Source organism: Petaurus breviceps, unplaced genomic scaffold (genome assembly GCF_028583685.1).
Source record: "Petaurus breviceps papuanus isolate PSGF00001 unplaced genomic scaffold, PetGlider_PUasm1.0 90977, whole genome shotgun sequence".
NCBI classification, from domain to species: domain Eukaryota; kingdom Metazoa; phylum Chordata; class Mammalia; order Diprotodontia; family Petauridae; genus Petaurus; species Petaurus breviceps.
This window is the reverse complement of record NW_027187391.1, coordinates 40,650,077-40,677,146: the sequence shown is the minus strand read 5'-3', so window position 1 is coordinate 40,677,146 and position 27,070 is coordinate 40,650,077. Positions and strand designations below refer to the sequence as shown.

The 27,070-nt window shown below is 38.1% G+C and overlaps 1 long non-coding RNA gene and 1 pseudogene across 1 annotated transcript; both read left to right on the top strand.

The window, feature by feature from the left end:
* Positions 1–8: 8 nt before the first annotated feature.
* On the top strand, positions 9–26,621 carry LOC138152944 (uncharacterized). The gene is made up of 3 exons (XR_011166254.1): positions 9–68; positions 10,037–10,281; positions 20,222–26,621. It is a non-coding gene; the product is annotated as an uncharacterized lncRNA (long non-coding RNA).
* LOC138152943 (PRELI domain-containing protein 1, mitochondrial pseudogene) lies at positions 5,596–8,324 on the top strand (annotated as a pseudogene).
* Positions 26,622–27,070: the final 449 nt, after the last annotated feature.

The following is a 27,070-nucleotide window of genomic DNA, read 5'->3' as shown; positions in this document are numbered from 1 at the left end:
GCGGCGCGCGGGAGGGGAGGGGCGGGGTGAGCGGAGGAGAACGAACGGATATAGCACGAGCTCTCCAGGTAACGTTCGGGGTTCCTGCGCGTGGCCCGGAGGCGGCGCGAGGGGCGGGGGAGCGCGAGGCTTCGGTTCAGCCTATAAAAGGGCCGCCCTGGCCGTTTCGCTCCTTGTACGTGCTGGCAGCCGCCTGAGTGTCTGCACTCTCCTCCTTCATGCGCCCCCCCGCCCCCCTCCATTTACTCTCTCCTCCCCTTCCCCCCACCCTTTGCTGCAGTGTGTGCGCCCTGCCTGTTAATAAGTCTTATTCACGCTTGGCTCTGCTTGGCTCTGCCCTTCCCTACTCTGCCCTGCCGTGCCAGGGGTTGGCAAGTTGAGTGAGGATTTCCCAGTTCGGTGTGTCTCATGTTACACGCCCCCACCTCCCTTTCCTCTATTTTCTCCCTCTCCCCACTTAAAGCTTCTCGCTTTTTCCTCGTGGCTCTGGAGCCGCCGCCTCTGTCTGCGCGTGCCCGGGTTTCCGTGTGTACGCGACTGTCTGCCCATGACCTTTCCCCCCAGTGGAATGCGGGATTGAAAAGACTTGGGAAAACAACGGAAAAGGTCCAGGGTACCCCTAGATAGGAATGTCGAGGCTGGCGTGTTAAGCATTAACCCTTTAAAGCATGAAAGCAAGAGTAAATCTTTTAAAATCCTTGGAGACATGAATCCAAACCCAGTGGGATGAAATTACATTAGGAGAAAAAAAAATCACGCTGCTGGAAGTCAGGCGATCTGGGTTTCTTGCCTGTGTGACCTTGAACAAGTTAATTAGGATCCCCAGGCCTCAGTTTTCCTGGCCGTAAAATGAAAGTGATACACTTAATGATCTCGGCTTTTTTTCGGTTGTATAAGATTTAATGATTCTATGTTGTTGGAAACAAGATTCCTAGGTTTTTAGTCCCAAGTACGTCTTTATAGCCCTGTACAATTCGGTTTGGCCTAAATGTTAAAACTATGGGAAATGGATATTAAAAGGATCAGAGGATTTATAGCTAGAAGAAACCTCAGAGATCATCTAATCCTTACAGATGAGAAAATTGGAAAAGGTGAATGACTTCCACAGTATATTATGGATACTAAGTAGCCAAGTTGTTTGAGGAATTTGTGGGCAGGTCCTGTGACTCCAGTTCCAGTGCTTTATATTACAACACTGATTAGCAAGCTTGATGGTTAGGACTTTTGCCCACCTGTTTATTACACACCTTTGTTTTGATAGCCAATAAATTACTGTTTATTTGGAGTGTTTTGAGAGAACCTCATTTGATAGAATTGTGAGTTTTAAAGTAAACACTTCAGAGAAAGATCACTGAGAATACAATCAAGAAATTTTTGATCATGTCTAAACCATTTTACAGATGAAGAAATTGAGGCCTACAGAGTGAATCAATAATTGAAGATCGTGAAAATAAATGACAAAACCAAGATGACCCCAGATCTTTTGGCTTCCAATCCAGTGTTCCTTCCATCACAGTTTAACAATATAAGGAGTATGGTCAATAAGAACCTTTGTTACATGGAATTTGAGATATAATAGTATGGCAAATTAGCTTATACTTGTTGGTATTAGTACACATGGTAGAATTTTCCTTCATTAACGAGCAAATAGTTAAGTAATAGTAATAAGTAATGCAAAATGTTATAATTCAGTTCCTTATAGATAACATAGATTGGTAAAAGGCTTCTTACTTTCATGAAGCTTTTAATCTTATGAGAGGGTTACACATATACATATAACTATCCTAGGTATAACAATGTTTAGGTAGACAAATATCCTAGGTGTATATGGGTATATCCTACGTATAATAAAGACATCCTGAATCCCTCCTGTCTCTTTAAAGAGGTTAGAATTTTGGTAACATGGTTTCACTTGGACTTTCAAGTCCCATTTTTCCCTTTAATACCACATTTAAGGTGATTGATCCATACACTTGGGCTGTACCCTTGAACTTGGTCTTTAAGAAAGAGATGAAAAACACAGCCTGAGAGAACCAGAGACACATTCACAGAGGCTTTAAAGAGTTTCAAACAGAGAAGAGACACCAGATTTGTGCATAAACAGTGTAAAGAATAGTCATGGGGGAAAAAACTGGAAGACATGTTAGGAAAACATTGCAGTAGTCTGGGAGAGTTGTAATGCATGGCATCCATGGATACAGAAAGCCTCATCTTTCTTACCCTAACTTATTGTCTTTACCATCTTCTGCTCTGAATTTCATATAAGGGATTCAGGAATCATGAACCAATTTCAAACCAACTCTGCTGTTGTTTCTTAAAGGGGCACATCACTCTATTCCCTTATGGTCCCTCTTAGCATCTCTAACTTGCAGAACCAAATATTCCTTCAGAATGTCAGTTCTTTGAGGTCAGGAACTGTTTTTGCTTTTATATTTGTATCACCAGGGTTTAGCATAATATAAGAACTTATTACTTTTTCAAATTCACTAATTCATTCTCATGTCCATCTCATGTTACTTCTCATCACCACTCATCTTCTGCCATCTGTTTTTAGACTCCACCTTGAACTGAAACTGCACTCTTCCGAGATCCTATTATTTATTGTCAAATCCAACAGACTTTTTTCAGTCTTCATCCTTCTTTACTTCTCTACATCTTTTGACACTGGCAACCACTCTCTTCCCTGACTTTGATAATGCTCTCTCCTAGTTCTTCTCTCTGTCTGATGTCCCACCCTCTATGTATGAGTATAGAACTCCATCCTAGGCCCTCTTCTCTCCCTGCACACTTTTGGTGATCTCATCTGCTCTCTTCAGTGCAACTATCATCTCTATGCAAATGACTACCAACTCTTTCTCCTTCATTCCAGACCAGTATCTCTGCCAACCAGACATACCCACCTTATTGTCCCTGAGTTTTCACAAGCTCAGTTATCCAAAACAAAATGCATTATCATTCCTTCTAAATTTACCCTTATTTCTAAGCTCCTGTATCAGCAATGCAATGTTCACAATGCCTATGGAAATTACAGATATGCTGATGTAATTATTCATCACAAAATATATCAGGCTTGCTATATGGGGGAATAAGCTAGAAAATTTATTAAAATACCAAAAGACTGAGTCCCAAAACCAGAAAGTGAAAGCCATCAGAGTAGTTATGAAATTGGCACAGGTAGATAAAGTAGAAAGCACCCACATTCTCAAGCCTTTAAAACAGAACAGGCTACCTCAGGCAAAGGTCCTCCTCTCCCCACTCACAGCAACCACCCAGCGTCCAGGAAGCGTGCTCCCAGCAGGTCTGGCCCCTGGCAGTCCTCAGCAGGAGTCCTTAGCAGAAATTCTGGCTGATTCAAAAAGGGCTTCGCGCTGCCGCTGGCTGATTCAAAAAGGGCTTCTCGCTGCCGCTGCCTCTGCTGCTGCTGCCACCGCTGCTGCCACCACTGTCGCTGTCACCACCACTGTCGCTGTCACCGCCACTGCTAGCCACCGCAGGAACTCTAGCTTGGCTTCCACTTGCTCTTGCTCCGCCCTTTCCTGCTACAGCAGCAAGTCCAGTGGGGCATGGAAGATCTTTAAATCCCATAACCCTTACAGCTCCCTATTTTTGTTTAGAGCATCACATTCTTCCAACCTCCCAGATTTACAATTCTGATGTCATACTTTTCAGTCCAGTTCAAGAAACATTTATTAAACTTCTGTATGCCAGGCACTGTGCTAACTACTAGGGATATAGTAAATAAAAAGAAAGATGGTTCTTGCCCTCAAGGAGTTTTCAGTCTTGCTGGAGGAGACAACACACAAAGGGAGGCAGGAAAGTGGAGAGGAAAGGATAGGACACCAGGGGATATCTTGTTCCCTATAGGTGAAACCAGGCAGACCCACAGATGAAAAGTGGAGTGAGTTGGGAGTTTAGTTTCTGCCCTCTAAAGGAAATCTTTGAGACTCCTCACTCTTGAGGTATTCTACCCCCTAGCTTTCCTGTTAGAAGGGAGAGGAGGCTGAGGGAGGTGGTGTCAATCTAGGTTTGAGTTAGCAGCATGGTGATGAGATTAGAAGTGGAGCCTCTCCTAGAAGAGGCTTCTTGTTCCCAGGAGTTGAAACTAGGCAAAGCAGCAAATGCAAAATGGAGTAATTCTTCAGTCTTACCCTACATATACAATCATTTGCCAAAAGTTTTTTCTCCATGATATTCCTTGCATCTGTCTCTTCACACCTCACACCACAACTATCTTAATTCGAGTGGTCCTCATCCCTTTGGCAGTATCCTAATAGACTGCTTCCTCTTTCCCCATTCCATTCTCCACCTAGTTGCCAAATTGATATTCCTTAAATTCCTATCCTTAAAACATAGATCTAACCTTGACAGTCTGTAATGGAATGGGAATTTGAAGATCTTCTCTGCCCCTTAATATACCTGGGGGGAGTTTGAAGACCTCCCCTGCTTTGAAAGTAAACTCTCCCCTCTAATAGGCTAAATGTAGTCACATGGAGCCTATGGTGGGAGGAGTTTGCTGAAGGGAAGCAGAGCCCATAGGAAGCTGGTAGCCAGAGCAATCAGACAGTGAGGGAGAGAGGAGGCTCAGGTAAGGAGTCAGGCTTGTGAGTAGATACTGATCTTGTATTGGTTTGTGGGAAGGCTGAAGGATGCTGTGGCTCTCTGTTATTATGTCTACTGAATATCTTTGGTACTATGATAGAATAGGCTTACTGGTTTGGGGATTTGGTTTTCTGGTGTCTAAACAAATGCTTCAGTTCTGTCCTTGACCTGGAGAATCTGGTATATTTTGTGATCATTGGCACTGTAAATATTGCATTGGCTCTACACACTCCTGCATAGAAAACTTCACTGGTTTCACATTGCCTCTAAGATAAAAAACATAGTCCTTGTTATTGGCATTTAAAATACTTTAAATTCCTGTATCTTATCTTCCTAGACTGATTATGTATTATTCCTTCACATACACTCCACATCCCAGGAAAATTGGCTTACTTAGCATAGCAGCAAGCACCCCAGTGTCCCCAGGGTGGCTGCCAACACAGGTTCTTAGATCTGCTTTGTTAAAGGAAAGCAACTCAAAATGGGTTAACAAGCTTACTGTAATCGGTCAAATATGTATCGTTTACCTAGTTCAGGGGAAAAAGGTCAGCACCCCGAACTTCAGAGTATACAGACAGAAGTTACAAGACAGAGAAACAGATCAAGTAGACAGGTTTCCAAATTGTTCAACCATTACATCCATACCAAATCATAGTTACCATCAACATCTGGGTTTTTCAAAGGGGGGGGGGGTTCTCAACAACGGCTTCCCAGAGTCTCATCTGATTAAATCACAGAACACTTCTCAAAGTGAGCCCCAAAGCAAAGCCTCAAATCAGGGATTATATAGCCTTCTCCTGGGTCAGAGAATGTAACCACCCTCTTGACCCACTGCCCAATCACACAGCATCAAGGTGTGGGCATTCCTGAAAACCAAGCCTCCTGCCACAGGCTGGCTCCATGTGACCACATTCAGCCTATTAGGAGGCAGAGTATAATTTCAAATCAAGGAAGGTTCTCAGTCTCTTAAGCCTATCAAAGGGCCTGGAGGCAGGGAAGATCTTTAAATTTGCATTCCCATTACACTTGGTGTTCCCTATGTGATATTTCATCTCTTTGTGCCTTTGCCAGCCAGGTTGTTCCCCTCAATTGTAATTTTCTTCTTCCTCACTTCTACCCCTTGGAAACTCTACATCCCTTCAAGCCTTAGCTCAAGTTTCACCTACTTTGAGAGTCCTTTCCTTATCTCCCCCCGCCCCCGTTATTAACATCCTGCCTCGTTGTGTGATATTTGGGGGATACACACACATATACATACACATACACATATAAAATCTGCTTCTCTATAAACATATTGTTTTCCAACAGTAGAATATAATCTCCTAGAAGGCAAAGACTTTAAAAAGTTTTGTCTTTATCCCTAGAAGGTAGAACATATTAGTCTTCTTAATAAATGCTTGTTGAACTGAATTGAAAAAAGAATTTGTGAAGGTGGAATTAACAGAAAGTTAGCTACTAATTTACTTTTCCTCCTGTCTCACTTCCTAAGGTAACCCTGTAAGGTAACCCTGAAGTTTTCAGTGCAGGTCAGTAGAGGTACTGCCAATAGAAATGGGGAAGTCAGAAGGAGGAGTAGGTTTTTAGGAGAAAAATAGTAAGCTGAGGTCTATAGTTGTTGAAGTTTGAGATATCATGATAGTGTTCAATTGTAGAAGTCCAGTAGGCAATAGGAAATGTGGGTCTAGAGCTTAGAGAGATCAGGGCTAAAGATAGATTTGGGAGATATAGTTGAAGCTGTGGAAATGAATGAGATTATGGAAGAAGAGATTGAGAAGAAAAAAAAAAACCTAGAACAGAATCTTTGGGAACAGTACTGTTAATGGACCAAAAGCTAGTCATGGAGACCGAAAAAAGATCAGATAAGAACAGTTAGGAAAATGAAATGCTATTGTAGGAGCTGAGAGGAAGAGACTGAGGAGTGGAGGAAAGGATGGAATTGAATGGAGCCAAGTACTGCAGAGATCTAGGAGGATGACAGCTGAGAAAAGACCATTGGATTTGGCAATAAAGGAGATAACTGGTGACCTTTAATAACATAGTTTCAATTGCATTTTGGAGACAAAAATCAAATAGCAATGGAGTTGAGGAGTGAGTGGGTAAAGTGATGTCTTAGGAGAGAAATCAGATTTTTAAAATAGGAACATTGTGCTAAAATACAATATCCAAAAAATGTTAACAAACTGAAGTCCAAATGCAAAATATTTTAGTAAAGTAAATTCATAGTTGTCAAGTTATAATGTTCTTAGGGATAAGAAAAAATGAGAACTACCAAATTAATGGTTTAAGTATTTCTGAAAGAGGAAAAATTTTATTCTGACTCTTAAATCAGTAGCATATGGAATATTAATAAAAGGGGAATTCAACAATACAAACCCTTTTTGCACTGGAGTCAAAGAACACACACCTGAAAATGATTTCTTAGCCATTTTCAACACGGTTCTCTATTTCATTTGACTTAAATTGACAGGAGAATATTAGTATTCTTGTAAAAGAGATTAAAAAACTGATACCACCATTCCTAGTTCACTGGTATTAGTTGTGTTTTTAAAAGAACTTATCCTCAGTATATTGACATTTTGGTTTTTTTGTAGTTTTGTAGTTGTTTAGTCCTTTTGCAGTCCTGTCCAACTCTTTATGACTCTTTTTGGGGTTTTCTTGGCAAAGATGCTAGAGTGATTTGCCATTTCCTTCTCCAGCTCATTTTATATATGACGAAACTGAGGCAAGCAGGGGTAAGTCACTTACCCAGGGTCACATAGCTCATGAGTATCTGAGGTCAAATTTGAACTCAGGAATATGGCTTTCTGACTCCAGGCCCAGCACTCTATCCACTAAGCCACCTAGCTGCCTGTATTGGTATTAAGAAACTTAAATTAGGCCGAGCAGCCGGACACCTCCTCATGGCGGCGGTGGCGGTGGCGACGGCGGCTTTGGGACGGTGACGGAGAGCGCGAGCCCAGCGACCCATCTCTGCCCCTACCCCCAGATGCTGTGCGCGGCCGGGTCGATGGTGAAGTATTTCCTGGGGCAGAGCGTGCTCCAGAGCTCCTGGGACCAAGTGTTTGCTGCCTTTTGGCAGCGTTACCCCAACCCCTACAGCAAGCATGTGCTGACAGAGGATATTGTGCACTCTATCGTGGACCCACAGAACCAGACCATGACCGGCTGATGGTGGTAGAGGAAAGATGTGTTTACTGTGTGAACCCTGAAAACAGTGGCTGGACTGAAATCCGCCGGGAGGCCTGGGTCTCCTCCAATTTGTTTGGGGTCTCCAGAGCTGTACAGCAGTTTGGTCTAGCTAGATTCAAAAGTAATGTGACCAAGACCATCAAAGGCTTTGAGTACATCCTGGCCAAACTGCAAGGTGAAGCTCCTTCTAAGACACTTGTTGAAACAGCTAAGGAAGCAACTGAAAAGGCAAAGGAAACCGCTCTGGCAGCTACTGAGAAGGCCAAGGACCTGGCTAGCAAGGCAGCCACCAAGAAACAGCAGCAGCAACAGCAACACTATGTTTAAAGGAGTCACCCTACTGCTTCCCCTGCAACAGAAAGGCCCTGCTGCCCTCCCAAATTGCCAGTACCCCAAGGCTGAGAGCTTCTGGGGAAGACCTGGCGTTGGGCCCGGAGCTCCAACCCCTAAGCAGACCATCAACACAATGCAAGCCCACAGACAATCCAGCTCTTGTCCTATTACCTTCCCTGTACCCGAGTTGTAATTTATCATTAAAAATCAATTTTCAGTAAGAAACTTAAATTAACAGCATAAGAAATTAATAACAATAGTTTATATTTATCACTTTAAAATTTGGAAAGGATTTTATATACCCTTTCTCATTTGATACAACAATCCTGTGAGGTGTATAGTAGAAGTAAAAATTCTGGAAGAGACAGCATAGAAATGATCTAGCCCAGAGGTTCTTAACATTTTTTGTGTCATAGACTCCATTGGCAGTCTAGTGAAACCTATGTACCTCTTCTCAGAATAGTGTATGTATGTGTATGCATATATACACACATGCACACAATTACATTGACATACTGTCAGAATTTTTTTAGAGTTCACAGATTTCAGGTTGAGTTTTTGCCAGTGTAACCTCTTCATTTTATAGATGAGAAAACTGAGACAGAGCAAAGTGAAGTGACCTTATTGCCACACAGGGAACATCCAAACAAGGCTTCAAACCTAGGTGTTGACCTCAACCTCAGTGCTATACTAATTTTACAGCTGAAGAGACTAAACCTTAGAAAGGTTGAATAACTTGCCAAGAATCGTGTCTTATTTATGGCAGAGCCAGGATCTGAACCCAGATCTCCTTACTCCAAATCCATTTTTCCCCCAGTACATTATCATCTGTCAATAAATGTGGGGTGAAAGGAATAGGATTAGGACACATCAACATGTAGATAGTATTGGACCTAAAGAAATAATTTATATTATCAGTATCATTTAACATTTAATTCTCTTCCTAAATCTATGCTCAGTACCATACAAAATCAGTTAGTACCTATACTCTACAATAATTTGTAAGTAAAAGACAGTGACTGTCTTGGGGGTATATGCAAATTTTTACTGTTCTAATTGAGTATATTAAACAAAGTCAATAATGACTGTAAGGTCTCTTGCTCACTGTGATGTAGTGAAAATGTTAGATTCATAGGTGTCCTCTTTGGCAGTGTGATAGAAGTAAGAACATATTTAGTAGCCTTGTCTTCTTTCTATTTGAAGTGGTACTAAGACATTTAGAAGGGAAGTTCAGTGGTAAATGGCAAGTTTATATGCCATATGGATATAGATGCATCCAGGTAGATGGATTTAACATTGCTCAAGTTTCTGATGGGTAATGAAAGAACTGAGAACCAAGGAAAAAGCATTGGGAATCTTCCTTGCTTCATCTCCTATAGATAGTTGCCAACAGGCTGATGAGCCTCCTAAAGAAAAACTGTAGGAACAGCCAAAGAGGGCACACCTGAGTGTGGGGGCGGAGCCAAGATGGCAGGAGTGGTGGAGTAAAAGCACAAACTTGGCTTGAGCTCCCCCTCCAATCACTTCCCATATACGTAAAAAAATGACTCCAAAGAGGGCACACCTATGAATCTGATGTTTTCAGTAATCTGTGGGTTCAATGAACTTAATTTTTTTGAGGTTAAAAATCTTAATGTCCATCTTTCAAGAATATCCAGTGTTAACATGTAGTATTGCTAGCTGTCTTTATCATCTGTCTCTATCTTTGCTGTCACCTATTACAAATATTTGTTCTACTTTGCTTAATAGCCTGTCCTTTCAATAACTTTTCTTCATAGTTATAGCTCTCCTCCCCAGCCTCAAAACCAAATCTGTTTATTCCCGCTTTAACCCATTCAGTGAAGAGTGCCTGTTGGTTTAATATGATTCATATTTTTGCTGATTTATATTGTTTTGCCTTCATTTTATTTTGTAGTGAATTCAATAAAGTTCAGTGTACTTGCTCCAGCCGTTCGCTTCATCGGTAGGAATTCAGCTTCCTACCTACTCTTGATGATTCCAGCTAAAGAGATTATCTGCCACAGCTAGTCAGAGGATATCTTTATTCAGCTGATTCTCAGTTTCTATCCAAATTTAAAAAGCTACAGAGCTTCTTTGATAACCTTTAAGAAACTGTGGAGCAGAACAAGACCACTTTCCAGAAGGATTTCTGACTTTCGTGTGAGTATGAAAGAATCTAAAGGCAATATCCTTTAATTTAGTTTCTTTGCTAGAAAACTAGCATTTTCTTCCCATAGGAGAGTTAGAATTGGACATTTTAATGAGAGCTATTTTGCTAAACAAAGATCTTGTTCTTTTTTTTTTCAACTTTTCAGTCTATTAAATTTCTCAATTTTTTTTTTCTTTTGCCATTTGGAGGGCAATTGGGGTTAAGTAACTTGCCCAAGGTTACATGACTAGTTTTTTCCTGTGGATGTTAAGTGTCTGAGGCCGGTACTGAACTTGGTTCCTCCTGACTCCGGGGCCGGCGCTTTACTCACTGTGCTACCTAGCCACCCCAGGGAATCAAAAAATTTTAAAACATCTTTTAACATTGCTTCTAATAATTGTCATTAGAAGCACTAATGAAGAAGATATGTCTTAAAGAGGGGGATTGAAAGAAGAATAATGAAAGAAACGTATTTGAACCTACCCTGATTGATACTGTGTAGAGTGTGTGTGTGTGTGTGTGTGTGACAGAGAGATTGTAAAATCAGAAGACTTAAAAGCAACTCTACTTCCACCTTCCAAAGTTAACTTTGAGCCACTCTTCTGTGACTTGAAGGACTGACTAGAGTAGAGAGTAGTAGAGCTAAAGGATGTTCCTTTTGTTTGTTTGCCCCAGGATATTAGGGGTATCATCATTCAACCAGGGAGAACTAGAAACAAAAATTTTGTGGGAAGGCTGCAATTAGACCTTGAATTTGAATAGTATGAGGTTAGTTTAATAGGGATATTAGTGCTGGAGGCCACATAAATGAGTCAAGCTCAGGGGAAAACATAACAGCATAGGGTATTTGGCCACATTATCTCTAGAGAAAAAGATTCCAACTTCACTGATAAGGACAGTGCTGGTCATTGCAAGTAGCTAAAATAATTGTTTCAAACTAGTTAGGTCAAAGAGGACAGTTCAAAAGTTAGTGATATTTTCTAAGGCTAGAGACTTGATTTCTCAAAAAGGTGGCAGGATGTTAGTAAAAGGGACATGAGGAAAACCACTCTCTACAAGCTCTTTATAGGGAGAAAAGGGTATTCTTTGTCAAGGGAAGAAGAAGATAAAGACAGATTTCTCTTCCTTCCTTGTAACCAGAGCTTATAGTACAAAGGGATTTGGGGTTAGGCAGTGGCACAGGAGCAGCAAGATTGTGCTGAAAGTAGAGGCTTCTCTACCCTGATCTAAGAGTTGGAAGTATATGCCAGAAGGGCTAAAACACTTATAGCTTTGCCAGACTGAATCCATTAGCTAGAAATCAAAACCTGACCTAAGGAACTAGCTCAGCAGGAGTAGACTACCCTTGCCTTCGATTAAGATTTAATAGATGTAATAATAGCTTGTATTCATTTAGCGTTTTAAAAGTTTTTACAAAGCACCTTCCTCAAACAGCTTTGAGAAGCATATAGTAGAGAGTTAAGTATTTAATAAAGCCCTATTTCCCTGCAAATGCTCAGTGAGTACCAGAATTAACCAATAAGACATGCATAATTTTTGTAACTTTTGCCTTTTGATTTATAATAACCCTTTTCCCCCCCTCAAAATCCATTAAAACACTTAAAGAAATTTGGTAGATTATTTTCAGGGAATAGGGGGAAGAAAATGCCTGCATGTTTTATTACTAATCTACAAAACATCTGCCTTTTATTCTTGATGGGCAAAGAATTAAAGCTGTAGTTTCTAGAAGAAGACATTTCCAATATCCTCTCTATCCTAGCACTTTATATCTGTTTAGGCCTACTGTTGTCTTTCAAATTGTCTAATTATGCCTTAAGAAGAAGATATTTAGGGGCGGCCAGGTAGCACAGCGAGTAAGAGCACCGGCTCTAGTGTTGAGAAGACTTGGAGATCGAATCCCGGGCTCAGACACTTAGCACCCACCCAGAAACACCTGGCCGTGTAACCTTGAGCAAGTTACTTAACCCCAATTGCTTAGGGACAGCCAGGTGGCTCAGCGAGTAAGAGCATCAGCTCCAGTGTCGGGATGACCTGGATCAAATCTGGGCTCAGATACTCAACACCACACCCAGAAATAACTGGCCGTGTAACCTTGAGCAAGTTACTTAACCCCGATTGCTTTTAAAAAAAAAAGAAGAAGAAGAAGATATTTAAAAATTTCTTAGATTTCAGTCTATAGTTTTGAAGGATATTGTTTATCAGTCAGTCACGAATTTATTGAACACCTGCTATATACCCTCATAGTCTAGTAGGAGAGACAATACTAACATACAGACTGGTTAGAGACCAGCTGAAAGTACCAGAAACAATTAGTACCTAACATAAGAAAATGAATGAATGAATAATTCATCTATTAAGTTCTTACCATGTGCAAAGTGCCCTGCTAAGTACTGGATATGCAAATAGGAAAGATAGTATCTGCTTTCTAGGAGCTCCAGTTCTATGGAGGAGACAATACATTTGGAAAGTTTCTGTTACAAGTCAAATGGAAAAGTCCATGGTCCTTAGGGTACAGCTGCAAAGCAGATGTTAATGCTGCTTCTTCAAAGTCATTTTCATTAATAAAATTTTATCAGTTTCCAGTGTTAAACCATTAGATAGTACCTTGACAGTTCTCAATGGTAAGAATTTTCTTTTCTGGGTCTTGAGGAGCTCTTAACTCCAGTAGCAGATGCCAAGCTGCATCTCTGCATCAGGGCTGCCTCCTAGGATGATATTTGAAGACTCTGGTGCTAGACTTCTTGGTTTTATGGTCCTGGGCTCTCCCCAAGAGTCTTCAGGGAGATTAAGGTGGTGGTGACTGTTTGACTTGCCTGACGCATGCTGCTTCCTCTCTCTCTCTCTGGATGCCTTTCTGTTCAGTAAGGCTGAATTATTTGCCCTGGGTATGGTGGTTTGTGAGGATGATTGGCCTCTTGACTAACCTTTTCTCCACAAGGACACCTTCTCCAGAGGTCTAGGCCAGAAGCAATAATGGTGGTTTGGGAAGTTCCCCCACTCCCAGGGCTCTTGTGCCTATCTGTGTGTTGGCAGCAGTTAGCAGTTGTTATAGATGATCATGAGGAAGGTGGACCCCCTTTCTGTAATGATTTCTTCCCTTGGTGATGACTGTGTGGAATGAAAGCAGATCTAGTGATACTGCTTTTCCCAAATCTTTTGGGTTGAGGATCCTCAGGTCTCCCCGTGATGGTCTAAAAGAAGATGATGATCACATTTGTGGTAACCATTTGACATGCTGCTCCCATCTCTCCTCCAGGATGCCATACTGCTTTTAGCTAGGTTGATTCTTCTGCCCACTTATGTGTGACAGTTGGCAATAGTGGGGATAGCCTCTATAAGATGTATGTCCCCATGTGATAGAGGGTTGGGCTTGGTGCAAGAATGAAGGCTGAGGGTGCCACTGCTCCAGGACTTCTGAGTCTGTTTGCCTCTTGGTGGCGATGGGTGTACATTTGCTGCTGAGGGTCAATATGATTAAATGCCAGCTGTGTGGTAAAAATCAAAAGTGCAATAGAGGTTCAGCGAAAGGGGATATCATTGAAAATTGGAGAATTCAGGGCAGAATCTATGGAGTAGCAGGAGTTGAATTAGACATTGAAGGATTGGGAAAGGCACTTCTTCTCTGGTCCTCAGTTTCTTCATCTGAAAAAGGAGAGTGTTAGATTAGAATAATCTTAAAGGTTCCTGCCAGCAGCAAATCTATGATTATATAAGTCTGTGGCCATGCAAATCTTCAAAGTATCCTGACTTAACCCTTTTCTGTGGAAATAATGAGTGCTGACAGTATCGACAGGGCAAATCATCCATAGCTCAAGCTCAAGGGTCTTTGAGGTATCTAGAATACCCCTTTCCCTGAGTGAGACACAACTATTATTTGTACCACTATTTTTGAAACCTCATTATGTTGCCTTTTGTTTTTACAAATTTGTGTATTTATCTATTTTCTATCTAATCACTAAACATGAACTTGGTAATGGCTTACTATAAGCAAACCCTTGTTCTGGGTACTATAGTATACAAAAAAGTGTTAAAGCCATGACCCCTGCCTAAGAAACTTAAAATCTAGGGAGGAAAATAAGGGGGTTGTTAACAAAACACATAAACAAATAGTGGTGCCATATTATTCCAATGGTAAGTATCCTTAGTTCAGTTCCCCAACAGAGTAGATTCGCATGCATTCCTTTGAGAGGTATAATGAATAGAATGCTGGGCATGGAATCAGGAGGACCTGGGTTTGAGTACCCTCTCAAACACTTAATAGCTGTGTGACCCATTTGGCTTCAGTTTTCTCATCTATAAAATGAAGGGGGGAGTTGGACTTGATGGCATCTGAGATGCCTTACAACTCTAAATCTATTTGATTTCCATTAACTAATTTCCATTAATAAAATTTTATCATTTTCCAATGTTAAAAAATTAGATGGTACCTTGACAGTTCTCAATGGCAAGAACTTTCTTTTCTGGGTCTTTAAGAGCTCTTAACTCCCTGAACTATATGAACTATAATAAAAGGAGAATGTCAAAAGTGTAAAGAAGATTTCTAGACAAAGTGCTTTGATAGATTTAATTAGGGAAAAAAAACTTCACATGGAACTCAACAATCCAAGTGATAGTATTCAGTAGCCAATAGTGAGTAATTTTTCAACTTTTCAGTGCTTGTCTGTGTTAAAGGTAAACCACCTGAAGAAAAGAAAAGCTGCCATGTAATTTAGGGATGTTAGAAACCTTTACTGTATATGCATATCAGGGTATCAGTTTTAAAGGAGTATTTGGAAAACTGCCCTAGTTTCAGACTAGGTCTTCTAAAGCTAAGTAGAGAATTGAATGTAGTATTTTAGTTAAGAGATACCTGCTTTCACAAATTCAGGCAAGAAGTGGGGATTTCTTGCTTGAAATAACAGTGAATCCACTAATTTCTCGACTGAACATTAGCAAAGATAGAACATCATGATAAGGATGCACATGAGAAGTTCTAGTATCTTTTACCAGTTTTATAAATTGACAAAAATGCTTTGCTGTGTTTCTCTGAATTCAGGTTCTCTTTTTTTTTTTTTAGGCAGGAATTTCCTTGGTAGGAAATTCCTTCTTTTTGTAGTCATATAGATCATGAAAATACTTCATGAGAAAGATTATGGTATTTTTATTCTCATAAAAAGTCCTTTCTGCTTACAACCACTTCTTTATACATGCACACACACAATTTTTTTTTCAATTAGCAAAAATTTGCCTTCTCATACTTCCACTCCAACTTCCCCCCACACACTTGAGAATTAAAGAATTAAAGAAAATGAACCCCATAACAAACATGTGTAGTGGGTCACAAAACACGTATCCGCATTGACCATATCCAAATATCCAAAAGAAATTTTGTCTTATTTTACCTCTGTCCTTTACCTCTCTATCAGGAGGAGGGAAGCATGTTTCATCATGAATTCTCTGGAATCATGGTTGGTCATTTCAGTGGTCAAAGTTTCCAGTTCTTTCAAAGTTATTTGCCTTTACCATTGTTGTCATATAAATTGTTCTTCTGGTTTTGTTCATTCCACTCACCATCTGATCATACATGTCTTCCTACATGCCTCTGAAATCATCTCCTTCATTTCTTATATGACAATAGTATTCTACCACATTTATATATTGTAATTTGTTCACCTATTCCCCATAATTATGTGTACCCTCTCTGATTCCCATTCTAATTGAACTCCTTTTATAATCCCTGACGATTATAGGGCTCAGAAGGGATACGTTATGTTAGAATATAAGCAATTTTCCCTTGTTTAGTTGATTACCATTTTTCATTTATGTTTGCCATTTTATGTTTCTCTTAAGTCTTGTATTTGAACTTCAGAGTTCTTCACAGTTTTGGTCTCTTCTTCAGGAATGCTTGTAAGGCCTCTATTTCATTAAAGGTTAATGTTTTCCTCTGTAGGATTATACTCAGTTTTTCTGGATACATCTATAAAATCCATATCCTTTGCCTTCTGTAATATCATATTCCGAGTTTTTTTATCCCGTATAGTGGTGGTTGCTAAATCATGTGTGATTGTAACTAGCTCCTCAATATTTGAATTATTTCTTTCTGTTTACTTGCAGTATTTTTCTTCGATCTAGAATCTCTAGAGTTTGGCTTTCAGGAAGTGACCAGTGGATCCTTTCTAGTTCCACTTTGCCTTTTGGTTCTAAGGGATCTAGACAATTTTCTTTTAAGATTTCTTTGAGTAGAATGTCTAACCAACTGAAGAAAGCTTCTTTCCTTCCTTCTTTTCTCTTTTTTTCTTTCTTTCTTCCTTTCTCCTTCCTTCCTTCCTTCCTTCTTTCCTTCCTTCCTTCTTTCCTTCCTTCCTTCCTTCCTTCCTTCCTTCCTTCCTTCCTTCCTTCCTTCTTTCCTTCCTTCCTTCCTTCCTTCCTTCTTTCCTTCCTTCCTTCCTTCCTTCCTTCTCTTTCTCTCTTCTTTTTCTTCCCTCTCTTCTCTCTCCAGTTGGAGTATCACACCTTTCTTTACCTGCCAGTGCTATGCCCAAAAAGTATATAAATTTTAATCTCTGAAACTTTTTTGTTGTTTTGGGTTTTTCTCCTAAAGACACTCCTTAACCCCAAATCACTCTTGTCCAGACCAAGCTACTTGGTCTCTGTTTGGGCCCTGATTGGCTCAGAATCAGTGCAAATAACAATTGTTTCTGTTTTGGCCAGAAACCCCAGGTCTTCCCCTCCCAGATGTTTTTTTTTAAAGAGGCCATACTTTGCCTCATTTTTTATTAAACCTTAATTACTGAATAGGTTCTGCCTCAGTCAAACTGAGACCTGTCCAAGACCTTAGCTTGAAAAGGTCAAGGTTCCCCACTGTATCCTGGACCATCTCTAGAGCAAAACTAGAAGAGTTTATACAAAGACATTATAGAGAAAAACAATTTTGAAAGACTTTAAAACTATAATTGATGCAATGACAAACTAAAAGTACAGAAAATTGAATATTAAAACATGCCACTTACCTCATGTTAGAGGAAGGATGAACTCAAAATTCAGTGAGAAAGACATACATTTTAGGGGCATGGCTAATGGGAGAATTTGTTTTGTTGGACTATGTATATTTATTTTGAGAGTTTTATTATTACTTTTGTTGTTCAATAAGAGGCAATGGAAGGCCAGGTTACAAATGCATATAAAAATAAATTATTATTTTATAAAAATCTTGGGTCATCAGGGATGTCTAGGTGGTACAGTGAATAGAGCATCTGCCCTGGATTCAGAAGGACCTGAGTTCAAATCCGGCCTCAGATACTTGACACACTTATTAGCTGTGTGACTTTGGGCAAGTCACTTAACCCCAGTTTCCCTCCAAAAAAAAATAGTCTTGGGTCATCTAGTTTAACCCCTACCCAAATAAATCAGAAATCTACTCTACCGTCCTTGATTGATCAGCCTTGATCATACGGTTTCTGTTAAAATACCTTTCCTTTGAAAAAGAACTTCCTACTCCTGGCCTATGTAATCCATTCCCACTCCCCGCTCATGTAATCCATTCTGATTTCTTTTGACATCTCCAAATGTTGAGTGTTTTCCTTATGTTGAATCAAAATCTGTTTCCCTTTAATTTCCTCTGCTGTTCCTTATCCTACCTTCTAGTGCCAAGTTGAATTCCTATTCCACATAATAATCTTTCAGACATTTCAAGATTGTTATGTCTGTCTACATCATCTTTTCTTCAAGTTAAACATCTCTAGTTTTAGTTCTAGTTTCCAGTTTTTCTGCCACTGAACTTTGTGTGTTTTCTAGCTTGTCACCCCTCCCTTCCTTTTTTGTCGCTAATGGCTTTTATTACAATAATAGCTGACATCTGTATGGTACTTTAAGGTTTCCAAGGTGCTTTGGTTACATTTTCTCCTTTGAGCCTTACAACAATTCTATGACAAAGTTAATGCTGGATACAGCACTCCAGATATTCATTGACCAGGATAGAATACTGTAAGACTATCACCTTCATTCTGGATACTATATTGCTATTAATGTCATCTGATGTCACATTAGTTATTTTGATAAGCTTATAGTCCTCTACAATATCTCAGTGCTTTTTACAGGAGCTTTTTTCTGTAAATGTCCCCCCATCTCCAGTTCTTTACTTATACAGTTAATATTTTGAACCTAAGTGTAGAACTTTAGATTCATCACTTTTTAAAATTAGCTTCAGTCTTCTATTCCAGCCTATTTAAATGTTTAACTATCTATCCTACTCCCAGCTTCATGGTATCTATAAATTTGATCAGCAAAGTATTTGTATTAGTCAGCTGATTTCCTACTCATCTAACTTTATCAGTATCTACATTTATCTGTCTCCCCAAAAAGGTATTATGGGAAGATTGTCAAAAATATCGATAAAATTCAGATCAGTCAATCAACTGCTACTTGTTAAGAGCTTACTATTTGGCAAACACTGTGATAAGCAGTGGGTATATTTGATAATGTGTGCATAGCTCACATTATATATATATATATATATATATATATATATATATATATATATATATATATAATTGTGTTTTCACAGATGAGAACTTTTAACTCATTTTGCTTTCAGTTTTTAAAAATATATATTTTTTGTTAAGGTGTAAAAAAAAATTATGAATGCCATGAAAATCCAACTGGGCTTTACATTATTAAGAATTTCTTGGGACGGCTAGGTGGCGCAGTGAGTAAAGTGCTGGCCCCAGAGTCAGGAGAACCTGAGTTCGGTTCCAGCCTTAGACGCTTAACACCCACCAAAAAAAAAAAACAAAAAACTAGTCGTGTAACCTTGGGCAAGTTACTTAACTCCAATTGCCCTCCAAAAGGCAAAAAAAAGAATTTCTTTTAGAATTTGAACCAACAAGCATAAACTGTTATGATACATACATAGCTTACTAAATGTGGGATGGGTTTGAAATCTACTAATTATATTAATTACAATTGGATGCTGGGTTAATTTTATCCTTCAACAAGTTCTTTCATTCTGCCACCTCATTTTTTCAGGTATAAAATGAAATAACTGTTATTTAAATAATCCAGAGAAGGGGCGGCCAGGTAGCACAGCGAGTAAGAGCACCGGCTCCAGTGTTGAGAAGACCTGGAGATCAAATCCTGGGCTCAGACACTTAGCACCCACCCAGAAACACCTGGCCGTGTAACCTTGAGCAAGTTACTTAACCCCAATTGCTTAGGGGAGGCCAGGTGGCTCAGCGAGTAAGAGCACCGGCTCCAGTGTCAGGATGACCTGGATCAAATCCAGGCTCAGATACTCAGCACCACACCCAGAAATAACCTTGAGCAAGTTACTTAACCCTGATTGCTAATAAATAAATAAATAAATAAATGATCCAGAGAAGAACCAAAGCGGTTGACTCATCTTCTTGATGGTTTATTGAGGTTTGGACACCAAAATAGCTTTAATATATTTCATTCTTCAGCATATGCTTACTAAGCATTGAATCTTATATTTCATGAGATGGATTCATGACAATCTCAGCTCAAAGTTGGCAGAATGTTGAGATGTTTAGCTTTTGTAATAAAATTCTTACTATTCCATACCTTTCTCTTTTAGGACATTTCCCTTTGAATCTTGGAATTCTTTTTGTTATATGTGTAACGCTTTTGGAGAGTAGAAGAGTAAAAATGTTGATAACACTTGGTTATATTTTTCATATTAAGGGAGATTTAACAATAATTTTTTTTAGGACTTGAAGATCCCTTTTGGTAAGGTAATTTTAAAGAAACAAACTATTCAGACTATTCTTTTATGTATCTTGACTAGAACAAAATTCAACACAGTTGAAATAGAAACTTTTAATCACTCATTTTGAAGGCTGCTTTTTTTGTTGTTGACTGTATATATTGTCAGAGTTTGGAATGTTTTTTGTATGCTTTTTGAAGAATTTGACTATTCTTTTAAATCTCAGATCCAGTATTTCCCATTAATTGTAGGTCTGTGTTTGCTTGGGTAAGCAGTATGTTCCTTGATTCCAGAATTCCTTGTTTACTTCAAATACAAGGGATGATATCAACAAAGAAGTTTGTGTTCCAGAAAATGACATATAAATACATCCTGCTATTATTGCTATAATTGCTGTAAGATTTTAGGTTCTAATTTTACACAGCTCTCTGTGCTGATGAGTGGCTGTTTAACTGTGGGATCAGTTTTATAACTAAATTTCTAATTTGGTGTTTATATTAGTAAATTCTATACCCTGCCTATAATAAAGTCTTCACTGGTATAAACAATCCCCTATCTACAGGTTAGATTTCAAAAGTTTGTTTTGAACAATTAGAATACATTTCATTTTCCCATAGTAATAATGTTATAAAAGTTATTGAGATTTGGATACCTGGTTAATCTTTAATTTAGTTGAACTAGTACTAGCCTAAGTTTTAGGTCCTTTGGCAAGGACCATTTAGTGTAAAAAGGAGAAGGAATTTGAAGAAAATTTCCTTTTACCTTTTTTGTTTATATGTCTGGTCCCAGGGGAAAAAATATTAAACATATAAAATAGTGTAATATCCTTTCACCTTCCTTGTTGTACTTCTTTTCTATTTCTTAGTGCTCTAATTCTTAGAAATAATTTCCTTTGTGCTGCCTTCCCTGCCCAATACTTCATGCTTGGAAATTAGTTATCTTCTTCCCTCATGACAAAGGATAGGGAGACAAAGGTCCTACCTCTTCCTAATATGCCCTCTCCTGCTTACAGCTTCTATTCCATCAACTGATTTGGGTATTAGGGAAAACAATCTGTTTGATCCAATCAATCAACAAATCTTTTTAAAATTTTTACTGTGAACCAAATTCTCTGCTAAGGTACTAAGGCTTGGGCTATGTAGAAAAAGCTGTAACAGTTCCTGCCCTTAATGAGCAAGCATTGTGGAGACCTATTAATGTAAATAAACCTCCAAATGGTGGAATTTTAAGTACTCTAACAAAGTAAACAGCAAATTTAGGGGAATTTTGAGAGATTTAAGGAGGGTGACAGGGTAGTGGTGTAGTGACTTTTATAATTTGAATACTGCATTTATTTTATTTTGTTGAGACATGCTTTAATCAGAAGAAGAATTATGAAGAGATATAACTGTTTTAAAAATTCTGTGCATTTGGTTAAAATTTTAAAGAAATTTTTTATCTGGTACAACTCATTTTTAAAGAACAAATAGGAATATTGAAATAATTTGTCCCAAATCACAGAACTTCATGTTAGAACCAGGACCAAAACTGAAGTTTTGTGACTCCCAATTTATTAATCTTTCTATATCACCACTCTGGCCTCTAAATACATTTAATTTCCAAGGAATATAACAAATGAAAATTTAAAAACTATTTGCGGGGCGGCCAGGTAGCACAGCGAGTAAGAGCACCGGCTCCAGTGTTGAGAAGACCTGGAGATCGAATCCTGGGCTCAGACACTTAGCACCCACCCAGAAACACCTGGCCGTGTAACCTTGAGCAAGTTACTTAACCCCAATTGCTTAGGGGTGGCCAGGTGACTCAGCGAGTAAGAGCACCGGCTCCAGTGTCGGGATGACCTGGATCAAATCTGGGCTCAGATACTCAGCACCACACCCAGAAATAACTGGCCGTGTAACCTTGAGCAAGTTACTTAACCCCAATTGCTTTAAAAAAAAACAAAACTATTTGCCCTTCTCTTAATAGTTGGGGGAGGAGAGTAGAAGAGTAAAAGGGAATAGAGAAAGAAGAAAAAATAGCTTCAAATACTAACTTGTTCAACATCTCATTTTTGCATTGTGCCTGGCACTTAGTAGACCCTATATAAATGCTAGCGCTTATCATTATTATTATCATTAAATGCAAAATTTATTTTCTCATTCATTCTGTGGACTAGTAGCTTTACATTAGCATTTCAATTTTGTTTTGCTAGGATTTTCCTGTAGAAAGTAGTCCTTCACATAGTACCTTCTGCTAATTAGTGTAAGGAAGCACTGTAGGTGTAAAGAGCTGATTAAATTTTGTCTCATATATTGATTGGAACATTATCATACAGGGCATGCAGTTGTAGGACCTCAGTTTTTAAGCCTTTAGATGTATCAACAACAATGATAGTATACCCTTACTGTTCTTAGTGCTTTGTATCTTTAAGGTACTAAATGGTTATGTAATGGTTAATTCACGCAAAATCCTAGGGTACAGATATATAATAGTATTTCCATTCTATCTAAAAAGATAATTAGCAAGTGAATTTGCTAAGTTAATTTGCCTCTTGAATATATATATATATTTTTTTAAAAGCATCTTTTGTTTCTTCATTACCTTTATTTCCAAAAAATCTTTACTTCTTCTTTCCCAGTGATACATACATCCTTTGTAACAAAGATTTTAAAAGGAAGAGGGAGAAAACTTCAGGAAAATTAATCTGAATCTAAGAGAATACATAGTATTATTCACCCATAGTCCTTCACCTCAGCAAGTATCTGAATCATAGAATTTGAGTTTAGACCATCTAGTCCAATCCATATTCGAAAAAAAAATATATATATGAACTATAAAATAACAGATAAGTGCCTGTTCCACTTATGGACATTACTTGTCAAGAAATTTTTCCTGATAACAGGCCTAAATATGTCTCTTCATTTTGTACCTATTGTTCCTAATTATGCGCTCTGGAGTCAGACATAATTAGTCCAATTCCTACAAGTAACAGTCCTTCAAATACTTGAACATAGCTGTCATATAGTTCCTGAGTCTTCTCTTCCACCAGTTGCTCCTAGTTCCTTTAACAGATCCTCATAGAGTGTGGACTCAAGATCATTTGAGATTCTGGTTACCCTCTTCTGGGAGTCTCCAGTTTATCAAAGTCTTTCTTAAACTGTACCACCAAGAACTGAATCCAGTAATCCAAACGGGGTGAGACAAGGGTAGAATATAGAGGAACCATCACTTTATTATTCCTGACAACTATGCTTTTCTTAATGTGGTGCAAGATTATGTTAACTCTTTTTTGGTTACCACATCAAACTACTGGCTTGTTGAGATTTATATTCCAATAAAACCCAAAAATATTTTTTGGAAAAACTGTTGTCTAATCATGCCTCCCCCCTTCTATATTTGTGAACCCCCATTTACATTTAGCTTTTATTTTTATATTCATTCTCATTGAATTTTATCCATTAAAAGAGGGGGAGGTGCATTTTTCTCATCTCCAGGTCCAGTCTTAGTAGTGATAATTACATGGCATTCAGATTCATTTTTGTGGTTGTTCTTTGCATTTATATTGTTGCTATAATTTCTATTTTTTTTTATAAATTAGAGTAAAAGGATAATAAGTCTTAAACAGAATTCAGCTAAAACATGTGAAAATAAATAAATGTGTTTGGGTAGCAAAAAAAGAGTACTGGGATTAGATTAAATCTGCCAAATGGATCCCATCTAATCTTTCTGTTTTTTCTATTATGAATTTTGTGATGTTATGTCTTAGGTGTTTTAAGATAGAAATGGTTTTCTAGCCCTTATATTACAAGTAGAAGTAGATAGCTAATATGAATTTTCACTTTTTATTAACATTATTTTTCTGTAATATATGTATTCCTATGTAACTATTATAGTGTTGGAATATATAACATTCTGTTTTGGCTGTATGGAGTCGGCAGCATTTCTGAAATAAAATATTTTAAAGATATGGTTATAGTCACCTTACTTATTGACTTTCTTTGTTGTAAGGTATAAATACTTATTGAGCATCTGAGATATTCAAAGTACTAATTAGGCACTGGGGAAAAAGGGTGTAGCAAGTGTTGGAGCTCACAGTCAAAGCCAAGGTTTCCTTCTTCAAGTCCAGTGCTAGCACCATCATACTGAACTTGATACTTGATGAATTCCGCAAGCATAATACCAAATGCTAATTTGTCCAAAGGAGGGAGAAATCCCTTCAGGCTTTTGGATGGAATGTGGAAGATTGAAGGGAGGGGAAGGGAAGAGATATGATAAGGTTTTGTGAAAGAGGTGGAATTTGAGCTAGGCCTTTTAGAAAATAGAAAAAATAGAATTTCAGTAGGCATAGACTACAGAGCATGCACAAAGTCACAGTGTATATTTAGGAATGATGAATAGTCTGGTTTAGTTGGACCACACAGGGAAATAGCAGTAAGTCAGAAAAGGTAATGGAGGATTACATCATGAGTGACAAGCTAAAGAACTTGAACTTTTAATTGAAAGGCAATGAGGAGTGAGGAGAGCAGAACCAGGAGAACTTTGTACACAATTTCAGACACATCACATCTGTGACAACTAGATAGACTGGACTCCTCTCAGCAATGCAAGGTTAGGAGACAACTCCAAAAGACTCATGATGGAGAGGGCTATCCACATCCAGAGAAAGAGCTCCAGAGTCTGAATGCAGACTGAAGGAAACTACTTGCTCTCTCTCCTTTGTGTTTTGTTTCATTCCTTTCTCATTGTTCACTCCATTGGTTATAATTCTTCTTTACAACTTGACTAATGTTTAATGTGAAGGTATTTGTAGAACCTATATCTGATTGCATGCTGCCATGGGGGAGGAGAAGACAGAAGGGGGAGGAGAAAATTTGGAACTCAAGGGATTGTGGAGCTAAATGTTGTAACCTAAAAGTAAATAAATAAACTAAAATTTAAAAAAGAAAGGCAATGAAGAACTGTTGAAAGTTTTTGAGGTGATTAATCTGATATAGAATAGATTAGAAGGGAATAAGAAACAGGAAAACCAATTAGAAGACAACTATAAAACTTGAAATCTCAGTAGCAAACTTCAGCAAAGGAAGAAAAGAGAAAACATCTTCATTAAAAATGTAGGTACACAGAAGTGAAGGGCAGTCTGGAAGAAGAAAAGCAAAGAACAATTTACATGAAAAGAAAGCATTATCTCCATATAAACAAAACATTGATATCAGAATTATAGGCCTCCCTGAAGAACATAAGTCAAAAAAAAATCTGAATACAATAATACAAAAACAAAATGCCAGTCAAAAGAATCCACATATCATGCCAAAAACAAAAACCCTATTCTATAAATTCTAAGGCATTGGTTATTTTTAACAATTCTACTGAAAAACAAAAAATTCTTCAAGTGACCAGGAGAAAAACTTTAAAATATAAGGAAAAAGAAAAGAAATTCAAATAAGACTATTCTGTGCCCATCAGAAATCACAAGAAGGAATAGAATGATGTGTTCTGAAGAGGAAAGGAGTTCAAGGTGCAACCCAAAGTAACATACCCTGTAAATCAGAGCTTTTCATAAGTGAAAAAGATTGTCAATAAAAGAGGCATTTTGAAACATTCCTCAAAAAAAACCCAGATCTTTAGAAATTGTTTGCTTCTCAAATATTTCAGACAACAAAAGTGCAAAAAGGGTAAAAAAAACAACAAAGGATGATAAGAGATCATTAAGAGATTTCCAAAAGTACACAAGGGTGAAAGCGCAAGTCAGAGGAGATGCTGAAACATAATAGACTAAACCTCACAACACCATGTATACAGGTGAATCATTGCTTTTTGTGAGACTAAATTACAGAAAGGTAATGTACATAAAAAGAAAGAGAGGAGGAAGAAAATAGAGGGGAAATTCTGATGTACTCTAATCAGGTCAAAGGCCAACAATGAAGGGAAAATAACTCTTGGAATCTCAGGAAGAGGAGAGCCTATAGTAGAATGGTCAAGGAGGCAAAGAGAATGATTGATATGGGGAAGAATGGGGGAAATCTTGTTTTACTTTCACTAAAGAATGATCCCATGAGGGAAAAACGATAAGCTATTAAGGAAGATGAGGACTTTATAGTGTGTATAATTGGCAGAGTTTTGGTACTTAGACCACTAATTTTGCCTGAGAAAGAGATTTATCAGAGGTCCTAGGGTCAACTGACTCCCTGAGGAGAGAGAGGGCATTGACCCAGGGGAGAGTTTTCATTGCAAATGGTGGTATATGATCATGAGAAGAGCAGAGGGTAGTAATGAATTGCACAGTCAGAATATAGGAAAATTCCTACCATGGAGCAGTGTTTCTTTCTGTATCATCTTCAGGTTTTGATATTTCTAAGATTGAGGCACAACAGAAAAAAATGGGATTGGGGCAAGATATAAAGGACAATAAAAGAAATTGTTTAAAAGAGAGAACCCAAAATAAGTACCTCAGAAGTTTTAATTCCATGAAGAAAACAAATACTAAAGATAAGTATAATGACCACACATCAAAGAATAAAAGTCTAGCATAAAGAAAATAAATAATGAAGAATGAGGGAAAATAATTCTTTTGCAGAAAATCTGCAGAAAATGAAATTGAAAAACCAACAAAGTTGAAGAGGGCTTAATTGAATGCAGGTATAAAGAGGTGAAGATAAAAAGGAAAAGATAAAAGCAAGAAAAAGAAAATAATAAGCAAAACTCCAAAATTAGGGAAAGGGAGCTTGAGGGCAAGAGTTAAAGTTGGTGGGAATAATGTTGTCATAAAATAGATTGAGCTAAAATAACTAAAGAAAAATAGTACTGAGTATACAGAAGAAGGCAAAAAATCCTGATTTTTTTTAAAATAAAGGAAAATATAATAGTAATTCTAACTTTTAAATGGATTAAATAATCCAATAAAACAAAAAAGTGTAATTCTTTAAGAAAATAAATCCCTCTATCTGTTGTTTAAAAGAAACATATTTTAAGAACACATAGATTAAAAATGATTGGCTTAGAAAAAAAGTACAATGCATCCAGGGAATCCAAGAAAGCAAGAGTCACAGTCATTCTATCAGACAGTACAAAAATATTCAAAACCTAAAAAGAATTAAATAAAGCTAAAATAGGCTGGAAGGAAC